At 47.0% G+C, this 19,612-nt stretch overlaps 1 long non-coding RNA gene across 2 annotated transcripts; it reads left to right on the top strand.

Annotated features, from left to right (window-relative positions):
* Positions 1-1,001: 1,001 nt before the first annotated feature.
* LOC128313016 (uncharacterized) lies at positions 1,002-12,576 on the top strand. Of its 2 annotated transcripts, XR_008293113.1 has the most exons (5): positions 1,002-1,979; positions 6,547-6,725; positions 6,851-6,913; positions 7,032-7,189; positions 10,295-12,576. It is a non-coding gene; the product is annotated as an uncharacterized LOC128313016 (long non-coding RNA). The 2 variants fall into 2 exon arrangements; XR_008293112.1 differs by having other exon boundaries at positions 1,004-1,979; positions 6,547-7,189.
* Positions 12,577-19,612: the final 7,036 nt, after the last annotated feature.

Below are 19,612 nucleotides of genomic sequence, written 5' to 3'. Positions count from 1 at the left end.
CATCATCACCATCTCTGAAGAACCTACGGAGATGGTTCCCTCATCTACAGGAGGGAGGAGACTGAGGCCTGGATAAGTTAAGGGGTGTTTTGGTTCTCCTCAAGCGATCCAGTGGTAGTTCTACATTTGAACTTGGGCTTCTGACTCCTCTCGGAGAACTACATAGTAGTGGTTTGGGGGCATTGTAAGGAATGGGCATGTATTACAACAGCATCAATGACTCTGAACCTCAGTCGCTGCTTTTGTTTGTTTCATGCTAATGAGTCCAGAGAAGATTTAGTTGGTATCTTGTTGAGTATCCTTTAGAAAAAAGACCCAGCAAACATTTTTCTTTTCTTTTCTTTTCTTTTTTTTTCTTTTAGCTAATAACTACAGAACTTCAGTAGTAAGATGTCCACTAATTTGGATAATTTAGATTAAAAAAATCAGACTTTCATTTTTTATTTTGAAACGGTATCTCCTGAGGCGATTAGCAAAACAAATTTGTAGGGAATGATGTTTAATTATTTGAGGAGCCAAACTTTATCTATGCAAATATTATATGTATGGAATGGGATAATTACTAGATTTTATCACTTGTTCATTAAATCTTGTCTCCAGAACCGCATTTGGCAATGTTCTCTTATTTGATAGTGTTTAAGTATTTGAAAATTAAGCAATTTCTCCAAAGAACTCTTCTGTAGTTATAGCCACTTTTTGCAAACTTATTTTTTTTTCCACAAAAATCAGAAATTATAAGCTTTTGTGTTGCTATGTGTTTCATTTTGTTTCATTTTGGGTTGTGTTTAAAGAGCCAGTCTTCCCTTGAGGGAACAAGGGTGGTAAAGCCAAACCAGTCAATATCCACTGATTTGAGGCCAAGTTGGGCTAATGGTAGGGGGTGGGGGTGGGGGGTAAAAGTGAATCGGACATCAGTTTGTGCTTCTTTCTTGGTGAACCTCGGTGTTTGCTCTGGGGACCCAGAAGCAACCTGACCAAGAATGTAGGCCGGCATTACTTTATGTAACCGTCCCCCTTTTGGGAGGCCAGGGCAAGGGTAAATGTTCATGGAGGTCAGCCGTCCAGACTGAGCCTGGGGCCTGTCCAAGGAGACAGAGTTCAGTTGATGTTGGATGTTCAGTGCCTGGCGTCAGCAGATGAGGAGGGTAGTAATGAAATCTTCCCACTCAGGTGGTTCAAACAGAAATGGAAGCACCGTTACTTAGATCAACAACCACACCTCCCTTTGTGAGGACGTCTCCGGAACCAGACAACTTGGGTTCGCCGCTTAGTAATTGTGTGATCACGGGCCAGTGTGCCTCAGTTCCCTCACATCTATAAAATGAGAATAAGAATAGTTCTTACCACATAGGATTCCTGTGCGGTGAAATGAGTAATATGTCTCAAGAACTGAAAGCTGTCTTGCACACGGCTGGTCCTCCCCAGATGCTGTTGGGTCTCTCTGCCCAACCCCAACGGCAGCCATTTACCGAGAATTTGCCTCGTGGCAGGTTCCCATGGGACTCCATTCTAGCCTTACAACAAGTCTGCGTGGTCACTGTGCTCATCCCCATTTCATAGAGGAGGAAAGAGGCACAGGGAAGTCGTACCGTTTGCTCAGGGTCACACATTCATGGGTCAAAGCACCAGGGTTCTAACCTGGTTTTGTCCCACACAGAAAACTTGTGAACTTCACCACCACGTGGCCCCACGATACACATAAAATTAAACAAAGCAAAAACAACCTTGTCATTAGCATACCGTTGCTCCCTGAGAAGGCTGTTAGGTTTTTCTCGGACTAGAAGCTCTGTTGTGGCTGTGAGTTTTTCCGACACCGTCTAGCACGGTGCTGTGGGCACAGGACACTTACCGGAGGCTTTCTGTTCCACCGTGACTGCCGTTGCTGATAACACTCTAAGCCCGGGTCTCGGATGTGGCCTCTAGTGCTGTCGGCAGGGACCCCGTGCACCAGCCTGTGTGGTACCGGAAGCCCGATGAAGGTAGGGGTGGTGTTTTGGGTGGAGGGAGAGTCAAAAGAGTCCCCACGGGAGTCCTTGATTTTCTCAAATTTCCATCCATTTTCAAGAAAAGCCAGACCGAGTTCGTTCTGTTCTGCTCTGCTAACATAGAGCCAAAGTCCCTTTCTGATTATGTCCCCCACTTCCCATGCTTCTCTTTTTTTCTCTCAAAGCTCAAACAAGGGAAGATTGATAGCTGGGTTGGGTGGAAAAACCCATGGTGTGGTCTCACAAATATAGGTCTAGGCTGGGGTGGGAGAGATCCTCCTTCCTCATATGTTTGTTTAAAGATAAAGAGGCCCTTTCAGTCCACATGGGGTCCAGCAATTTAACCATAAACCATATTAATGGCTGTCAGAAAGGACCTGCTCGGCTGAGCTGAGGGGGAGGGACAGAACCCTGGCTTCCCATGGTTCTGGGCCAAGCTTTCCCAAACCCCTCAGCATAAAAGTGTTATCTCTTAAGTGCTTATTCCAGTGTCTCATACTCCATGTTTTTAAAGTAAAAAAAAATTTTTTTTTTCAAGTGCTTTGTGTTTCTAATACAAAGAGATCCTGGGATTTCAGATCTGCCAATAACTCTCCCTATTCCAAAGGGGGAAAAAAAAAGTCATTTTTTTTTTCCTTACTGGAATTTTTTCATTCCTTCCCACCCACCCCACCTCCATTTCTCATTTCCTCAGGAAACCATTTAGTTGGAGACACAGGGAAAGTTTTCCAACACGCTTCCCGCAGCCCCCACAGACTCATGCACACCCAGAGAGCAATTTAGCACCAAGAACGTATGTTGCAATATACTCAACCTTGTCCGTGAAGATTTCTGTCTCTGGAGCACTCAGAAGGCCTTATGGTGACAGCCACCTTCATCCCTGCTCACACCAGTCACCCTTTGGGGACCCCTGGAGGTGTTTTGGCCTGAACGTGACCTTCCTGTGGGCTTTCTAGAGGAAAAGGTGAAGTAGGGACTCCCTTTTGACTTTAGGAGGAAGTATAGGAGCGTTTGCCTTTTTGTTTCCACTTGAACACGTATCTGAGGACTTCACCACGTACCCAACAATGTTTCAGGGGCTGGGGAGACAGATGGCAGAGGGGAGAGCCACATTCCCTGCTTTCAAATTTGACTTTCCAGTTTGGGGACCAGGAGTGTTGAGTGGAGAAGGCCAAACAAGAAGAGGCAGGCAAAACCCAAGAAAACTAAGAAGCGAAATGCACGACGTGGTCAGTCATAAGAGCTGTGAAGAGATCAAATGGCAGTTTAGAATAGTGACGAATCTCCTTTCCGCCTGCAGCTTTGGGGAAGCCTTCTGCCCCAGTCTCGAGTTTTGGAGTTGGCTGACATAACCGTAGGCTCTGAGACCCTTAGCGGCGGGTGCCTTTGTCCCATGCAGAGCAAACGTTCCACCTCGTCCTCTGGAGACGGCGTCCAAAAAACTTATGCGAGCAAAGCTCTGAGGTCCATTCATCGCACTTCCATCAGCTCCTAGATGCACTTAACGAGTGGAGAGACAGAAGACTAGAAGAATTCAGCATGCTTCAGAAATCGCTTTCCACTCTCTGCCCCCAAACAAACGAGAGCTTTTTAGAATACTTGAGCGGCAAGGGGAGTAGGAAAATTTCCAGCGGCAGCAAAACCATTACTAGTCCCCAAAAGGGACTCCCCCTGTGCTGTTCACCTTCCCTGGCTCATCAAGTGTGTTGGGACAAAGCCGAACCCTGCAGAAAATCCAAGGAGTCTTGGATGCTCCAGGAAGCCGAGACTTCGTTCTGGCCGCCAACACCCATCTTTTCAGTGCTGGGGGGATTGTTTCCGTTGCATCTCAGTCTGTGTTCTCGCTTTCCCTGTGGACACAAAAATGTTCTTAGACCAAGAAGCGGCCTCCAAGAATCGGAGGCTGGGGAATTTGTTCTAATCGGAGGTAGAAGACCTTCGGAGACTGAGTTTACACTCTGCTTAGTAACCACCAGATGTCAGCAACTCATCTGATTTCAGCTCTGCAGCGAAGGGAAAGACACCCAGACGGAGGAAACGACTTGCCTTGGGCTGACATCGGTTCTAAGTTTCAGGTATGACTTCAGGAAGGCATCTACCGTGAAGAAAAGTGTGAATGGCTTGAGCGGGATCCAAGTCGGAGGATGAAAAAAAAAAAAGCCACTCAAACACATTCACGTGATGGGAATTCTTGGGCTAACATTTTCATTTGCCTGTCGGTTGTTAGCACCACGTCCAGATAGCAAAGAAGTTCGCCAGGAAATTAAAGAAGGTTCATCGGGAAGACTTTTAAGGCCAAAGGCAACTGAATGGATGCCTTTGCTTTCCAGGTTGGTTGTTTGTTTTGCTCTGTTTTAAATAATCCTGCCAGACTCTTAAGAAAATCTCTGGAAGAAGGGAAAGAGAAGTCTGAAAGTGCAAGCATTATTTACAGGGGGCAGAAAAAAGGTACCCAAAGCGCAGGAGGTAATTAGAATCAGCTCCCATGATGGTTGTTTATTTTGCAAGCCTAGGTTAAGCAGCTATCCATATACATAAAATGTGAGACAAAATGTCTTCGGGAAATTAAAAGTCTAATATAAATAAAATTGCCCCCAGTTTCGTGGAAGGCACCTCCCTGTCAGTTCACGGGTTTCACAGACCTATCACTATGTGTTCTTCCGCAAGCCAAGCCCAGGGCGCAAAGCAGTAAAATGACATTTATTAGAAGTTCTCAGAGGCACCCGGGTGGCTCAGTAGGTTGAGCGTCTGCTTTCGGCTCAGGTCATGATCTCACGGTTCTTGAATTCAAGACCCACATCAGGTTTTGTGCTGATAGCTAGGAGCCTGCTTTGGAATCTCTGTCTCCCTCTCTCTGCCCTTCCCCCACTAGTGTATGCCCTCTCTCTCTCTCCAACTCTCTCTCTCTCTCAAAAATAAACATTAAAGATAATGTTCTCAGGGGTGCCTGGGTGGTTCAGTCGGTTGAGCGCCAACTTTGGCTCAGGGCATGATCTCACGGTTTGTGAGTTCAGGCCCCGCATCGGGCTCTGCGCTGACAGCGTTGTGTCTCCCTCTCTCTCTGCCCCTCCCCCACTCATGCTCTGTCTCTCTCTCTCTCCCTCAAAAATAAAACAAAAAACATTAAAAAAAAAGTTATTAAACTGCCAAGAACCCTAATGGCAGTGATTCCCCATACATTCTTTTCTCCGTCTCCTTCCAGTGTCTCTTCCCCCACTTTTCACTTTTACTCTCCTTCCTGCTCTTGATTCTGTACTTCATGGTCAAACGGGCATCCCTCACACCGTTGTTGGAAAAAAAAAAAAAAAAGAAAAGAAAACAACCTGTGGTTAGACGTGCAAGGGGAAGGGGAAGGTATTCTCTGCAGCAAGGATCTCAGCCTGAAGGTTCATTACCATAAAATTCAAATCTGCGACCAAATTCCCAAGCCTGGCGTTGAGGCTGGGGCAGGGGCCTTGTGGGGGCTTTGCAAACATCTCCTTCTTCAAGGCCCAGGGTAGGGCTGGGCACGGACGGGGGCTAAAGCTGACCACCCATGGAGAAAGTAGAGCACAGCCTACCTCGCCAACCTGATTCCCCGTTCCCACCTCTCTTGTACCTCTTCCCGCACTTGAGTCCCCCAGATGGGCCTCCACTTTCCTTCGTTTAAGTCTGGCGTCCTGCCATCTCTCCACACTCTCTCCCCTGGAATTTCCTTCGATCTCATTGCAATTCAATTGCTGTCTCAACCTTGGCCACCTCCCTAAAGCCTTTTACCTGTCACTCCAGCCTGATGTCAGTTCACACCTCTTCACCCCTAAGCACACCAGTAGCTCTGTCTGTAGTTCTTGAAATTAACCATCTTATATCCTATTAATACGGATACAGCTGTAATTATATATCAATAATTAATGTGATTATTTAGATCATATTGCTATCTCTATCAGTATTATGTGGACCTGCTTCTTCCACATTTTCTTCCAAACAAATTTGAAATTCCTCGAAACGTAAAAAAAAAAAAAAAAAATTTAGCCACCCGTTTTACAAATGGTAGGGCCCAGCGGGCCCTCGTTCAGGGAAAGTGGAAGTGTTCTATTTGCTGATATCAGTTTATGCACTAACTTTCAGAGTACACATCCATGGAAATAAACTTCTAAGGCAAAGGAGAAGTAGAGCCTGGACCCCTGGGTTCCTTCCTCTTTCGCTGCCCCATTTAAGATCCTCAAATGAAGAAAGGCCCAGAGAAGTGTAGGTGGTTCAGTCCCCACCCCCTTTCTCTGAGGCTGTGGTTCCTCTCGACAAAGAAGAATGTCAAGCCTCGATTCCCTGAGGGTAATTTGATCTGCTAATTATATGCAAAGACTAGGATCCCTAAAAGAGGGCTTGACTTTGTTGTCACCTGGGAAATGTCAACAAATGACATTATCTCCCTTTGAGCCAGTACCTCGGCTTCTGGCTGGGCCAGGAGGGTCAACAGGGGAAGCAGGTGAATCAGGAGCCCTCAGGGTCATGAGGGCCTGGGATAGGAGGAGCATTCAATGACTCTCTTTCTGTAACTTTTTCTTCTTGCTGAAATTTTTAGAATGCATCACGGTTCCTTTAATGAAGAGAATCTTGACAGGAAAATCAACTTCCTGCTTGTGCCAAAGCTTTGATGGGTGTGTGCGGCATCATAACATCGTTCGTGCTGGCTAGACCAAGGCCACATCCAAAGCCAGTGGTGTGCCCTGGGAGGCTATCTTTTTTGTACTTCCTGCTAGAGTAAGACGAGGTGGGATGAACGAGGGTGTGGTTGGTGAAGCTGATGATAATAACTTCCCACTCCCGTTAGCCAGTGCTTGCTGTGGGCTAAGCGCTTAACATCCATTCCCTTATTCAATCCTTAGCACAACTCTTGAGAACCAATCAACACTTCCATTTTATAGAAGAGGAAATTGAAGCTCAGAGAGGTAAGAAAATTTGCCTTGAGTCACACAGCTAATAAAAAGGAAGTTTCATCACCATTACTGGTTTTAAACCCAGGTGTCAGGTGCCTTGGATTCCAATCCTGATTTTGCCACTCTCTAGTTTCATGACTTAGGAAGGACAGTCTTTTAAGCCTCTGGGTCTTCTTCTTAAGATGAAGGGTCTGGGCTGGACGATCCGGAAGTGCTCCGTTCAATACGGTGGTCACTCGCCAGGCGTGGCTATTAAGCGCTTGATGCGGCGAGCCCGAATTGAAAAGGGTAAGTGTATGATACCTCCTGGCTTTCAAAGACCGGGAAAAAGAATATGCAATATTTTGATAGTATTTTAAATATTGATTACATTTTGGAATGATAATGTTACATATATATCTCACATATACTACATATATTATATCCATGGTTAAATGAGCAATATTATTAAAATTCATTTTACCTGCTTTATTTTTCGTTTGTAAAATGTGGCTAGTAGCACATTTAAAATTATGCGTGTGGCCCAAACGATTGTTCTTTCAGACCGTGCTTTCTCGACTTTTCTGAGACATCGTCGCTAGAGGTCACGTGTCTCAAGAATGGCCATTTCTACGCGACTCTGCAGGTCTGGAGCTGGGTGGTCTCAGGAGGAGCCAAAGCTGAGGGAGGAAGCACAGACACAGCAAGCCCGACCCTTGAGCGGCACAAGCTTGGACTATTGGGACCCAAACTGGCCATCCAACTTGGTGACGAACGGACTTGTCCCGGACAGCATGTTGACTAAACACGCGGCAACATGTCGACTCACACTTTTCGGCCAGCACAACCACCTTTGCAGGTGCCAGTTGAAGCGCCTCACGTACACGGAGTTCTTTACCAGGTGTACAATTTCATGTATTCTTCGTGGTAGCCCTATGGGAGCAAAATCTGCTATTACGCGGATTTCACCCATCTGTGTGAAAACTGAGGCACAACACAGGTTGAGTAGCTTGCCCAAGGTCCTAGAGCTAGTTTGCGAGAAGTGGGTCTGATTCAAAAGCTTGTATTTGTAACCATTAGGTAATTCTACTGAGTCTAAGCAGCCTCAGTTTATCCAGTTGAAACCAGGTGATAAGTGGAAAAAAGCATCTGCTTTGTGGGAAGGATATGGGTACCGGAGGAACCTTCCAGAAGATCCTTGATTCTGCTCAGGGATTATTTCTGTATCTCGGAGGGCTGGTCCGTCATTCTCCACCTGCCAGGCAGAAATGCTCCGTGAGGCTCTGCACCCCAGCGGTTTGGAGAGACTGTGCTTTCTAGGTTCTTTGGTTGAAGACAGACAGCAGTGAGGCAGAAGGAAATAATTATTTATCGTGCATAAAGCTCTGCCAAGCAATTGGATAAAAACTGGGAGGTTTGTCTCCATTATCCAACCATTTCCAAACATTTAGGTGTGCAATTTAGAGGTTGGACTTTTAAATTTCCCTCCAGGGATGTAACACTGTGTGAGTTAGTCAGGGTCTAATCAAAAGAGAGAATCAACACAGTAATTTGAACACAAAAATGTTCATATAAAGAATTGTTAACTGTAACAGGTGATTAGAATAATGAGGGATAAGTAAAGAGAAGTCTAAAAATATAGGAAAAGCAGTCAAAAGAGGCAATTATTACACTCAGGGCTGAGATAGGAGCCTAAGGAAGAACTCTTTGCCTCTTGCCCACGCCCGGTTCCAGCCCACTCCCCAGGCTGGGATTCAGACGTTGTTGGGGGAGAGCATGGTTGTGGCCCCCTGGATGGAAAAGGAGTAGCTGTGTCCATGGAATTTGCTGGAAATTTGCCTCATCATAGATGAGCATAGACCTCATCATAAATGAGCTCCCTAGGGTGCAGAGAAAGTTGTTCAGGAGGCAGTGTCTCCCCGAAGGCATTTACTATAGAATTCCCTGAGGTCCTGGGGGAAGCTGATAGAGGAGGGGACCCCTGGCTGCCACGCACCGAAGGCCCCGGATGTTCGGGAAGCCGCGGCGCTTCCGCAGCCGGCTGCGGGAAAGGTTTCCTGGACCGCGGGAGCCTGGCCCTGAAGAAGCCACATGCTCTGCAGAAGCTGGGCAAGCCATGTGCGCTACAAGGGCTGGTGCTGAAGAAGGCGTCGGCCCTGCAGGCTTTGGATGCTGAAGAATCTGGGCGTGTGCGGGAGTGGAGCAGTGGAGACATCGCCCGCGATGCAGGATCCTGCCGAACGGGAACACCACGGGGATGCAGATCCCCTTCCTCCCGCCATGTCTCTCCATGCTTTCTACTCGCAAAGCTTTGCGTTATGCTAGCGGGCAAAGCAAAAATACTTAAAGGGTCCATACATATTTTTTCCGAGCAGGCAGTGAAGGGTGAATTTGGAGCTAAGAGGCAATAGATCGATAACTGGCATACCAGAGAAGAGAAGAATGGTTCTTAAAGTCTAGCATACCTACGCAGTACTGCGAACTTGTGAAAACTTCAGAGTCTTAGGACCCCACATTCTGATTCAGGGGATCTAAGATTGGCTCTGGAATTTGCAGTTGCACGGACACTCCATGTCACCTTGGTGGGTGATTTGCTACCATCAGTATTCACTTGGATTATCGCAATTGTCTCTTCACTGATGTCCCTGATTGCCTTCTTGTTCCCGTATCCTATATAGTGCACAAAGCAGCCAAGTGGTCCTATTCAAATAGAAGTTAGAATATGTCACTCAGTCATTCAAAATCCTTCAGTGGGTCCTCTTCTCACTAGAGAAAAAGCTCAAGTCCCTACAGGGACGTGTGTGATTTGAGCCCCCTGCTACCTCTCCCCTAATACTCTCTCTCTGGTCATTCTACGTGGGCCACACTGGACTTCTTGTTGTGCCTTGAACATTCCAGGCACACCCCAGCCTCCGGACCTATACCATTGCAATTCCTTCTTCCTGGCTGGTTCTCCTCCCAGATTTCTGCAAAGCTCAAAGCCTCACTGCCTTCTAGCTTTTGTTCAGATGACACTTTTTCAACAAACTCTCCTCGGATCACCCTGTTTAAAATTACAACTCTCGGGCGCCTGGGTGGCTCAGTCGGCTAAGCGTCAGACTCTTGGTTTCAGCTCAGGACATGATCTCACGGTTCGTGAGTTTGAGCCCTGCACTGGGCTCTGTGCTGACAGTGTGGGGCCCACTCGGGATTCTGTCTGTCTGTCTGTCTCTCTCTCTCTGCCCCTTCCCCGTTCATGCTCTCTTTCACTCAAAAATAAATAAATAAATAATAAAATAAAATAAAATAACAACTCTCTTTCTACCCCTTTCACCCAGGTAACTCCCAATTCACCTGCCCTGGTTGTTTTTCTCCCTAGCACTTACCGTCATTTAACTAACTACATGTTCTACTTATTCTATTGTTTCTTTTCAGTCTTGTCCCACGGGAAGGTAAACTCCATAGGAAAAAGAATTTGTATCCATTTTGTTTAGTGCTGTGCTCTCTGGGGCCTTGAATGGAGCTTTGGGTAACAGACGCTCGATGAATATTCCTTGAACGAATGAATGAATGCAGCCTGCACTTAGAAAAACGTCTCTATGGAGTATATAGATTGTGAAGTCATTGTACTCATGGAGAGACAAGTTCTTTAACAGTTCTCAAACGTGTCAAGAGCTTCATACACATGAACACTAACATGGACTTTTTCAATGAAGCCACCCTTCGTGAAAACAGAGGCTTCTAGAGCAGTGTGGATGCGGGGGGGGGGGGGGGTCAAGAGCACGCCTATTCCGAGAGGCGCAAAAGCAGCCCAGTTCAATGAAAGAGCATGTGGAGTTTTAGAGAGAAAACAATGTAATTCCTCAAAATGGCTATTTTTGAGAGAAGTCTGTACTCTTCATCACGTTGCTTCTGGAAAGTTTCTAGAGGCTTCTGGATTTAGAAGGCTGGGCTCCAGATACAAATAACACAGGTCTGTCTGTCTTCTTCCCAGAGCCACCTTTTCTTGTTTTAGGAGGAAGGAAGTATGCATGTGACTCGTACTTCCTTCAGGCCCTGGAGATTGTCCTCCATCACTATCCGGATCAAAACTCTCCTGCCTGCTCTTAACACTGAAGGACTGAGTGAATTCCAAGAGTGGCCTTGCCGAGTGAGTCATATCCCCATTTCGTGTGATTTGGACCTTATTTAGCCAAGGACATTTCAGCGTTTCTGGATGAATTATTTAAGGAGGGGGCAAAGGAAGACTGAGAGGTAGATCCTGAGATTCAAGTTGGACTCTGTGGAATTGATTAGCAGCAACAAACCAGGCTTGGCACATCCTGTACACATACTATGGTAGGGCCAGCAGTCCGTAAGTCTTGAGACATATTTTAAAAATGGAGTTGGACAGAAAAAGTCAAATCTTGTTACTGTCAAAAGACAGAGGGGGAAAAAAATGAGACGATTAGAGTTAATTTGCAATTATTGGGACTATTGGGTCTATTTATGGAATCGAGGCAATTCAATCCTAGAATGACTACTTCACCTGATTTTAACACTTGCTAACAAGGTATCCTGTCCTGAGTACAGGCACAATAGTCTGAAAAGATCCTGCTTTGTAAATTCACAAAGGTCTGGAAAATGTATGCCCTCTTCCGAAGGTTGTCAACTCACCAAAGCTTTGGAAGGTGCAATGGGAACTCACCACCAATCATCGTTAACTTTTTAAAAATCTATCTCCTGATCTTCATTTTATTATCAATATTTCTGTTGCGTAGGAAACCAGATTAGACTAGCAAGAACAGTTTAAAGAGGCTAACTGACCCTCGGGTGTCCCTAAGAACCATGAAGGAAGACAAGAAGGATGAAAGGGAGGTTCATTGCCTCCCTTGACCCAGTGTCTTTCTGCAATGATTTCTTGGTTTGTCTTACTTGCTTATATTGGTAATGTATATGCTCTCCAGATTGTCAGAGCCCATGGCCAGTCCTCCATATCATACTCCATCCGTAGCATGTGAGTGACAGCATTCAACTTGCAAAGCTACCTTCGTCAGACCCGGATACCCCTTTCTTCTGGTTATTCATTTACCTCACTAGCTGTTGCCTCCAATCTCCTTTGCTGTTTCCTTGTCACTTCTGTAAGATCCACCAGATAGAAGGTCCGAGGAATTAGTCTAAATATGTCACCTATGTTGTAACTAATCACTGCCAAGATAACCTCACTCATGGTTTGAACTATCATCTATCTTCCAACAACTTCCAAATTCACATCTCAAGCCTAGACTAGTCCCTGAATTCAGGTAATATGCAATTTTTTATTTGACACTTCTGCTTTGAGGTTGGATAGGTATCTCAAACTTAACATACCCCCAAACAAGCTCCTGATTTCCATACTCCCTGAAAACAAAATCTCTTTCTTGTAGTTTTCCCCACTTAGTTAATGGGGATCTCATCTTTTTAGTTGTTTGGGGCTGAAAAACTTGGATCCTTCCTTGATGTTTTCTCTCATAACCCACATCTGACCCATCAGCAAATCATGTTGGTTCTACCTGTAAAACAGACCTAGAATCTGACTCCCTTTAAATTTTTTAAAGTTTATTTATGTATTTTGAGAGAGAGAAAGAGAGACCAAGCAGGGGAGAAGCAGAGAAGAGAGAGGGAGAGAGAGAGAATCCCAAGCAGGCTCTGTGTCATCAGCAAGGAGCCTGACGTGGGGCTCCATCCCATGAACTATGAGATCATGACCTGAGCTGAAATCAAGTCAGACGCTTAACCAACTGAGCCACCCAGATGCCACCTCCCTGCTGCCACTATTTTGATCCTAACCAGTATCATCTCTCCTTTAGGCTATTGGGTAGTTCTCAAGTGGCCATTCTGCTTCAACAGTTGCCCCCCCAATTATATTCTCAAGACAGTAGCTGGAGTAATCCTTTGAACAGGTAAGTCACATCCCCTCTGCTAAAAACCTTCCAGTGGCTTTCCATCTTACTCTGAGTGAAAGCTAGAGTTTTGCAGTGGCCTGAAAGGCCCTGTGTGACCTGTCCTCACTCCAGACACCTGCTTAACCTAATCTGCTACCACTGTCACCAGCTTCGCTAGGGCCACACTGGTCTCTTGACTTTCCTCAGACACACCAGCCAAATTCCTACCTTGAGGCCTCTGCTTTTGCTGCACGTTCAGCCCTGGAAAACTCTCCTCCCAGGTAACTTAGTGACTTCCTTCCTCACTTCTTCCAAGGTCTCTGCTCAAATGTCACCTTCCCGGCGAGGTCTTCCCTGGACAGCCTTAAAAAAATTAGCAAACAGGGGCGCCTGGGTGGCCCAGTCGGTTGAGCGTCCGACTTCAGCTCAGGTCACGATCTTGCGGTCCGTGGGTTCGAGCCCCGTGTCAGGCTCTGGGCTGATGGCTCGGAGCCTGGAGCCTGCTTCCGATTCTGTGTCTCCCTCTCTCTCTGCCCCTCCCCCGTTCATGCTCTGTCTCTCTCTGTCTCAAAAATAAAAATAAACGTCAAAAAAAATTGAAAAAACAATTAGCAATCTGTCTTGGCCAGGTTTTTCTAGGTAAGGTGTGAAAAACTCAAGTAATAATGCAACCTACCACGTGATCCTTACCGCTGCTCCCCTTCCCGTCCCTTTGTGTCCCCCTTGGCCCCTCAGTCTTCTGCCCCTAGTGGTTTGTCACACTTAATATCTGACATAATATGTATTTGCTTGTCTGTATTGTCTGTCTCCTGAAACTGAAACATAGAAGTTCCCTAAGAGCAAAGGAACTTTGTATTCCAGTTGCCTTGAATATCACCTGGCACAAAGTAAGTGTCTGATGCCTACCTGTTGAACGGATGGTAAAGAAGAAGCATTTTCTGGTAGACTGGAACAGGTGTACCAAATGGCATTGCAGTGGACTGAATATTTGTGTCCCTCCCAAATTCATACGTTGAAGCCAACCACGTGATGCTATTTGGATACAGGGTCTTTGGGAGGTGATCAGGTCATGAGGACAGAGCTCTTAGGATAGGATTAGTCCTTTTTTTTCTTTTTAATTTTTTAGGTGAGCTTCACGCCCAGTATGGAGACCAACGTGGAGCTTGGACCCCAGACCCTGAGATCAAGACCTGAGCTGAGATCAAGAGTTGGGATGAGTCACCCATGAGCTGTGGGCTTAGTCCATTATTAAAGGGACCCCAGAGCACTCCCTCATTCCTTTGGCCATGTGAGGACACAGGGAGAAGATGGCCATCCATGAACCAGGAAGCCAGACCTCACCAGACGCTGAATCTGCAGACGTCTTGATCTAGGACTTTCCAGCCTCTGGAGCTGTAATAAATAAGTGCTGTTATGTATAATCTGTCTCGTCTATGTTAGTGTGTTACAGTGGTCTGAATAGATGGAGGCAGGAACTGTGAATCTAGGAGGGTTCAATGGAGCTGGATGCCTTTATGAGAACAAGCTGATGAGGGAAGTGATAGTGTCTTTCTACTTAGAGAACTTCCAGCCAGAGGCAGGAGCCTGAGTGCTTCCTGTCCAGAGCCCATTTGGACCTGTGTTTAACTGGTTCGGCCACTTACTAGCGGTTTGTCTTTGGACATTTGACCCTGCTAAATCTGCGTTTTTCTCAACTGTAATATGAGGATAATAATAGAATCTACTTTAAGATTATTATGAAGAAAAATATGTTTAAAATGTCTAGCCCACTGCCTATATATATATATATATATATATATATATATATAAGGGTTCAGTCAATGTTACAATGATTATTTTTGTTGTATGAAATACAATTTTGGCAGGATATACCCTAAAACATCAACAATGGCTAGCCTGAGGTTTGAGATTGTGGGTGACTTTTATTTTCTTCTTTCGGCTTCTATTTTCCCATTTTCCTACAATGAATAAGTATTATTTACTATATGAAAACAAACGAGCATTATTGCTTTTCTACAAAGAATTGACCGACACAGTGTTTGGCTGGGACTGGGTCAAGTGGACCAATTTGAATGGGCTTGATGGGCTCCCCAGGTTCTGATCAGTCTTTGTATTGTGCTATTTCTAAAGCAAAGGCTAGCACACTTAAGAGCCTGCGTTCTCAGGGCAAGAGTGGGAGGAGGCAAGAGTAAGAAAAGACAGGAAAGGCAGAGAGCTTTGAAGACTAAAGACGGACAGAGGCTAAAGTGAGGAACTTCTGAATCTGGCTTTCTATTTCATGGCTTAGGATGAGTTTAACTTTAGGGCCCTATGCTGGGAAAAAAGAAAACACAAATCAATTCCACTTTGGTTCAAGCATGAAAAGGTTTCATAATGAGGCAAAGCCTGAAAGTGGGTTCTTGAGGAAACCTGGATTCCAATGTGTTGAAGCTAAAGCTTCTCCAGAGGTGTGCTGTGTGATAGAAATAGAATACGCACCCTGGGAATTTCCAGGTTTCTAGTGGCCACATTTACAAAGGGGGGAAAAAAAAGAAAAGAAAAGAAAAAGAAAAGAACAGGTGTCGTTTATTTCAATGATATATTTTATTTACCCCGACACACCCCAAATCTCATTTCAACATGTAATCAGTATATAAAGGTTTTTAATGAGGTAGGTCACTTTTGTGGTTGTTCTCAGCCTTCAAAATTCAGTGCATGTTTTACATTTACAGCGCGTGTCAGTTCAGGCTAGCTGTCTTCCAAGTGTTCAACAGCCACCTGTGGCTAGTGGCCACAGCTCTAGAACATGTCACTGCCACCGCAGGAATGGGGATTCCCAAGAGTCAGCTGGAGCCTTCTCTTTCTTCTCTTCTGTCTTATCGTTATCTCTTCTCAGAGGTCCTCAGATGTAGCCGGCCATTTCCTGTCGGGGTTCATTCTCTGCCAACCTTTCCCAGAAAAGGAGCGTTTCCTGGAAAAGATAGGGCCTGTTGAGAAATACAGAGGGGCAGGCAGTGAGCCATTTTGAGGGCGCCCTGTGTCACTCTGTACCTTTGGAGTCTCCAAGGATACTGTGAGTAGGTAGACAATACCTAATGGCCAGTGCCGCCGGGTTGAGAAACCCTCAAGGTTAGCGGAAGGTCTGAGCAGGGCTAGGTGGGGAGAGATGGCATGGCTTGGCTACCTGGCTGAGAAAGTGACCTTTGGGAGCTCCTCCTACCATGTCGCCTCCCCCCGACCCTGCTCCCCACACCCAGCCTCCATCCCGGCCCCCCCACACGTGGGGTAGCCTCTGTGTTCCTTTTCTCCCAACTAAAGGGAATTCAGGATAAAGAAATATGTTTATCTTGCCTGGGGGGTTCAACTAGTACATTTGTCAGCGTTGGAGCTGGGGTTTAAACGTGACTAGCTAGTTCATCTGTCACAGGGGTGTATTTATCTGTGTTCGGAAGATTTAATTTTTCCCAATGAAGAACTGTATAAATAGGTCTAATGAGCCTGGAGGGCTCTCATTTGCTTCCAGAGTTTGCAGCAAGCTGGGACATCTCAGAGCACACGCGCCTCTCAGGGTTCCGTGCCACTCATCAGGAGGAGAACGGGCAAAGGCCAGCGCCGTTCTCCTTCCGGAGGGTGCCTGTGGCCTTGGGAGGCCCAGCATTCCCCATTCAGGGGCTCACATTTTGGGATATTTAGTGAAGATGATTTTTTTTTCTTTATGCTTATGATAATCTGCATAATCTTTTGTTTGCGTAGCTGGCGAAGTGCTCTCCAGATAAAAGAGAAGGGGCACAGTTAATATATATGAATAGAAGAACACTACCGGGGCACTCGCTTCTCTGCAGATCTGCTCTCCATTGAGGCGATGACTGCTCCTGGCTCTCCTATGTTCTTCCATTGTTTTGTGAGCAGGGTTTCTGTCCAACTGTGGTAGCTCCAGCGGTATGTGTGTATGGGGGGGGCAAGGGTAGAGAGAGTGAGAAGGAGAGACAGAGAAGCAAGGCTGCGTATGGCAGGCAGCAGAGAGAGCGAGCCAGAAGGGACGGGGTGAGGAAAGGGAAAGAAGGTTTGAAGACACTGAAGAAAACAGGAGGACAAGAAGGAAGGGAGGAGAAAGTGAGAAGATAGCGGGAAAAGGGGGGGTGGGGGATGGAGGGAGAAAATCACAGCTGTTATTGCTGAAAGAGGCCCCAGAAATCATCGTTTTGTTTTCGAGCTGGGGAAACATGGGAGACAGGGTGACGGGGACGTGCCCGCAGCCCCATGTGGTTACCCGCAGAGTCCGGCTTCTGTCCACTGGTTGTCCCCTGCGGAACCTCTGAGCCCGACGCGAGGCTCGAACTCACGAGCTGTGGGATCATGACCGGAGCCGAGGTCGGACGCTTAACCGACTGAGCCACCCTGGTGCCCCGAGACTAAACAATTTTTAAACAAAATTGCTCTCTGCCCTAGTTTCCCCATTTGTGTTTCAAAGTAACGGGACTAATAACTTCTACCTCGTGGAATGTGTTTGAGGGAGTGGCCAGCAGAGTCTGGCTGCGGTGTAGTGGAGGGGAGTTATTTCTGCTTCGTTGCCCTGGGTAGCTTGTTGCCTCTTTCTTCAGTCCTGTGACTTTTAGGAGTCTGAGCTGAAGCTGGCGTGTGCTGCTTTGCCAAAGCTGATCTGGCTCATCTCTTTCCAACTCTGCACTCTAACTGTGTCTCCTTGGTAGGCCGAAATCAGCCTTGCTGGGGGTATTTACGCCATGAAATTGTCAAATGTTGTAAATCAAGGATTTTTTTTTTTTCTCTCCTGGAAGAGTCAGTAGTTAAACATTAGCAGCACGCTATTGGGCGTGACCTTCTTATTTTACTTAGCTGTCCTCTGACTTCTCTGGATTTTGAGCACGTTGTCCGTTTGGGCAGCAATGACTTATTTTGTGGCCTACTCCGGATCAAGTTGCCGGATAAAATACAGCACAGCCCGATAAACTTTAATTTTAGATAAACGATGAATAATGTTTTAGTATAAGTACATCCCGTACAACACTGGGGATGTACTTATACTAAAAAAGAAAATTAAGTGTAACTGAACGTCCAGGGTTTTTACTTGCTATATCTATCTATCAACCTTAGCTGTGGAGAAACCACTTATACAAGATACAGTGTCTTCATGCGTGTTGCTTAGGATCTAGTAGGAGTACTGACCTTGTGAAATATGAAATCAAGGGATTATTAACCCAGCGCTTTTTACACTCTGATCCTCGTCTTCCTCATCATCTCGCCTTTATTTAATGTTAATTGAGCAACTGTTGTGCGCTGAGCACTATTCTAGGTTCTGGGGATTCAGCAGCAGCCAGAATGCACACGCCTCTGTTCTCATAGTGCTCCCCTCTTGTTTGGCAGAGACAGACAATAAATAAGATATAAATGTAAGAGACATGGTCTATTGGATAGTGGTAAACACTGTGGAGAAAAATAAACTAGAGAAGGGACCGGTGGGAGGTCAGGGAACAAGTCTTTCTAAGAGAGAGTGCTCTAGGTAGAAGAAACAGCAAGTGCAAAGCCCTTTATTGGGTGCTGGCCAGAGGCCAGGCCTGTGCTAAATGCTTCACTTCCATTATCCTATTTAATGCATGCAGTGGCCTTAGTGGTAGGTATTATTATCATTCCCTTTTTGCATGTGAGCAGACTGAAGATGTTTTTGAGAGGTTAAGTCTCTCGCACAAGGTCACCCAGCGACCACCAGGATGTTCTTTCCCACTGAGAACAAGGTTTAGAAGAGGCGCTTCTGCATTCTCTCTACTCTCAACATGCTCTGGCTGTGGGGAGAATCCAGGAGGAGACGGGAGCAGCTCTGAGCCTTCCTGGCTCTTCCTGTGCTCTGCAGCGAAGGAGGGAGCCATGTGCTGGGGTCGGCAGGGTCCCCCCCTTACTCCACACAGGCCCCAACCCAGGGGCACCATCACTCCTCGGGCGGGCACAGGCTGCCGCCGCTCGCAGGCCTGCACCGGGAGGGGGGTGCGGGGGCTGTGCGCATCAGAGCCTCCCGCAGGATGGGCAGGATACCATCTTGCCCCCATGGTGGCCGGCTACGTGCTCTTCACTCCGCCCAGGAAACGCCTGGGCAGGCCTTTGGAGCCTTCACCCCTGCGGCAGGGGGCTGGCCGTCACCCCGAGGTCCAACAGACGCTGACCTTGCACCTAAAAAGAATACATTGTTTTCAAACACTGCTTCCTATTCCTGCCAGATAAACCAACACATTAACAATGCGTCCAGGTTGTAAAATGTTGGCTGGGGATTCGTTTTTAGCAGCAAACTTTTTGTCAAGAGATTGGCATTTTCCTCTCCATTCACGGGGGCCGGCTCTGGTTTCAGGGCTGGGCGCTGGCCCCTGGGGACCCACAGACACACACACACACACACACACACACACACACACACACACACATTCTGCCCGCTCAGCCTCGCAGCGTTGATAACATTGTTATTATTAGACGTGGCCTCTGGAATCCTGAAGTTCATTCCCAAACAACGGCCCTTGTGGGTGAAATGAAAGAGCAGCTCAGGCTACCGCGGTGGCGGCGGATCCATTACCTCCGGCCCCGCGAGCGCATTAGCCCCGGGAGGAGAAGGGAGAAGCCCCGCCTGCAGACTGTCCCCGTGCGGGGCTGGAACTCCGGTCGCCACCAGCGCTCCCGCCCCCCCCCCCCCCCCCCCCGCCCCATTCTCCCAAGCAGCGCCGTGCCCAGCCCCCTCCTGCCGGAGGCGGACCTGACCTCTGTTAATTCGCCCCGCAGCCTGCTGCTCACCCCCCCCCCCCCCCGGCCGCCCTTCTCCCCCCGCGGAACCGGCTGTGCCCCAGGGCCCCCTGTCTCCTGGGCCGGCCCGGGG

Source organism: Acinonyx jubatus, chromosome E4, assembly GCF_027475565.1.
Source record: "Acinonyx jubatus isolate Ajub_Pintada_27869175 chromosome E4, VMU_Ajub_asm_v1.0, whole genome shotgun sequence".
Classification (NCBI taxonomy): domain Eukaryota; kingdom Metazoa; phylum Chordata; class Mammalia; order Carnivora; family Felidae; genus Acinonyx; species Acinonyx jubatus.
This window is presented reverse-complemented; position numbering and strand designations above follow the sequence as displayed.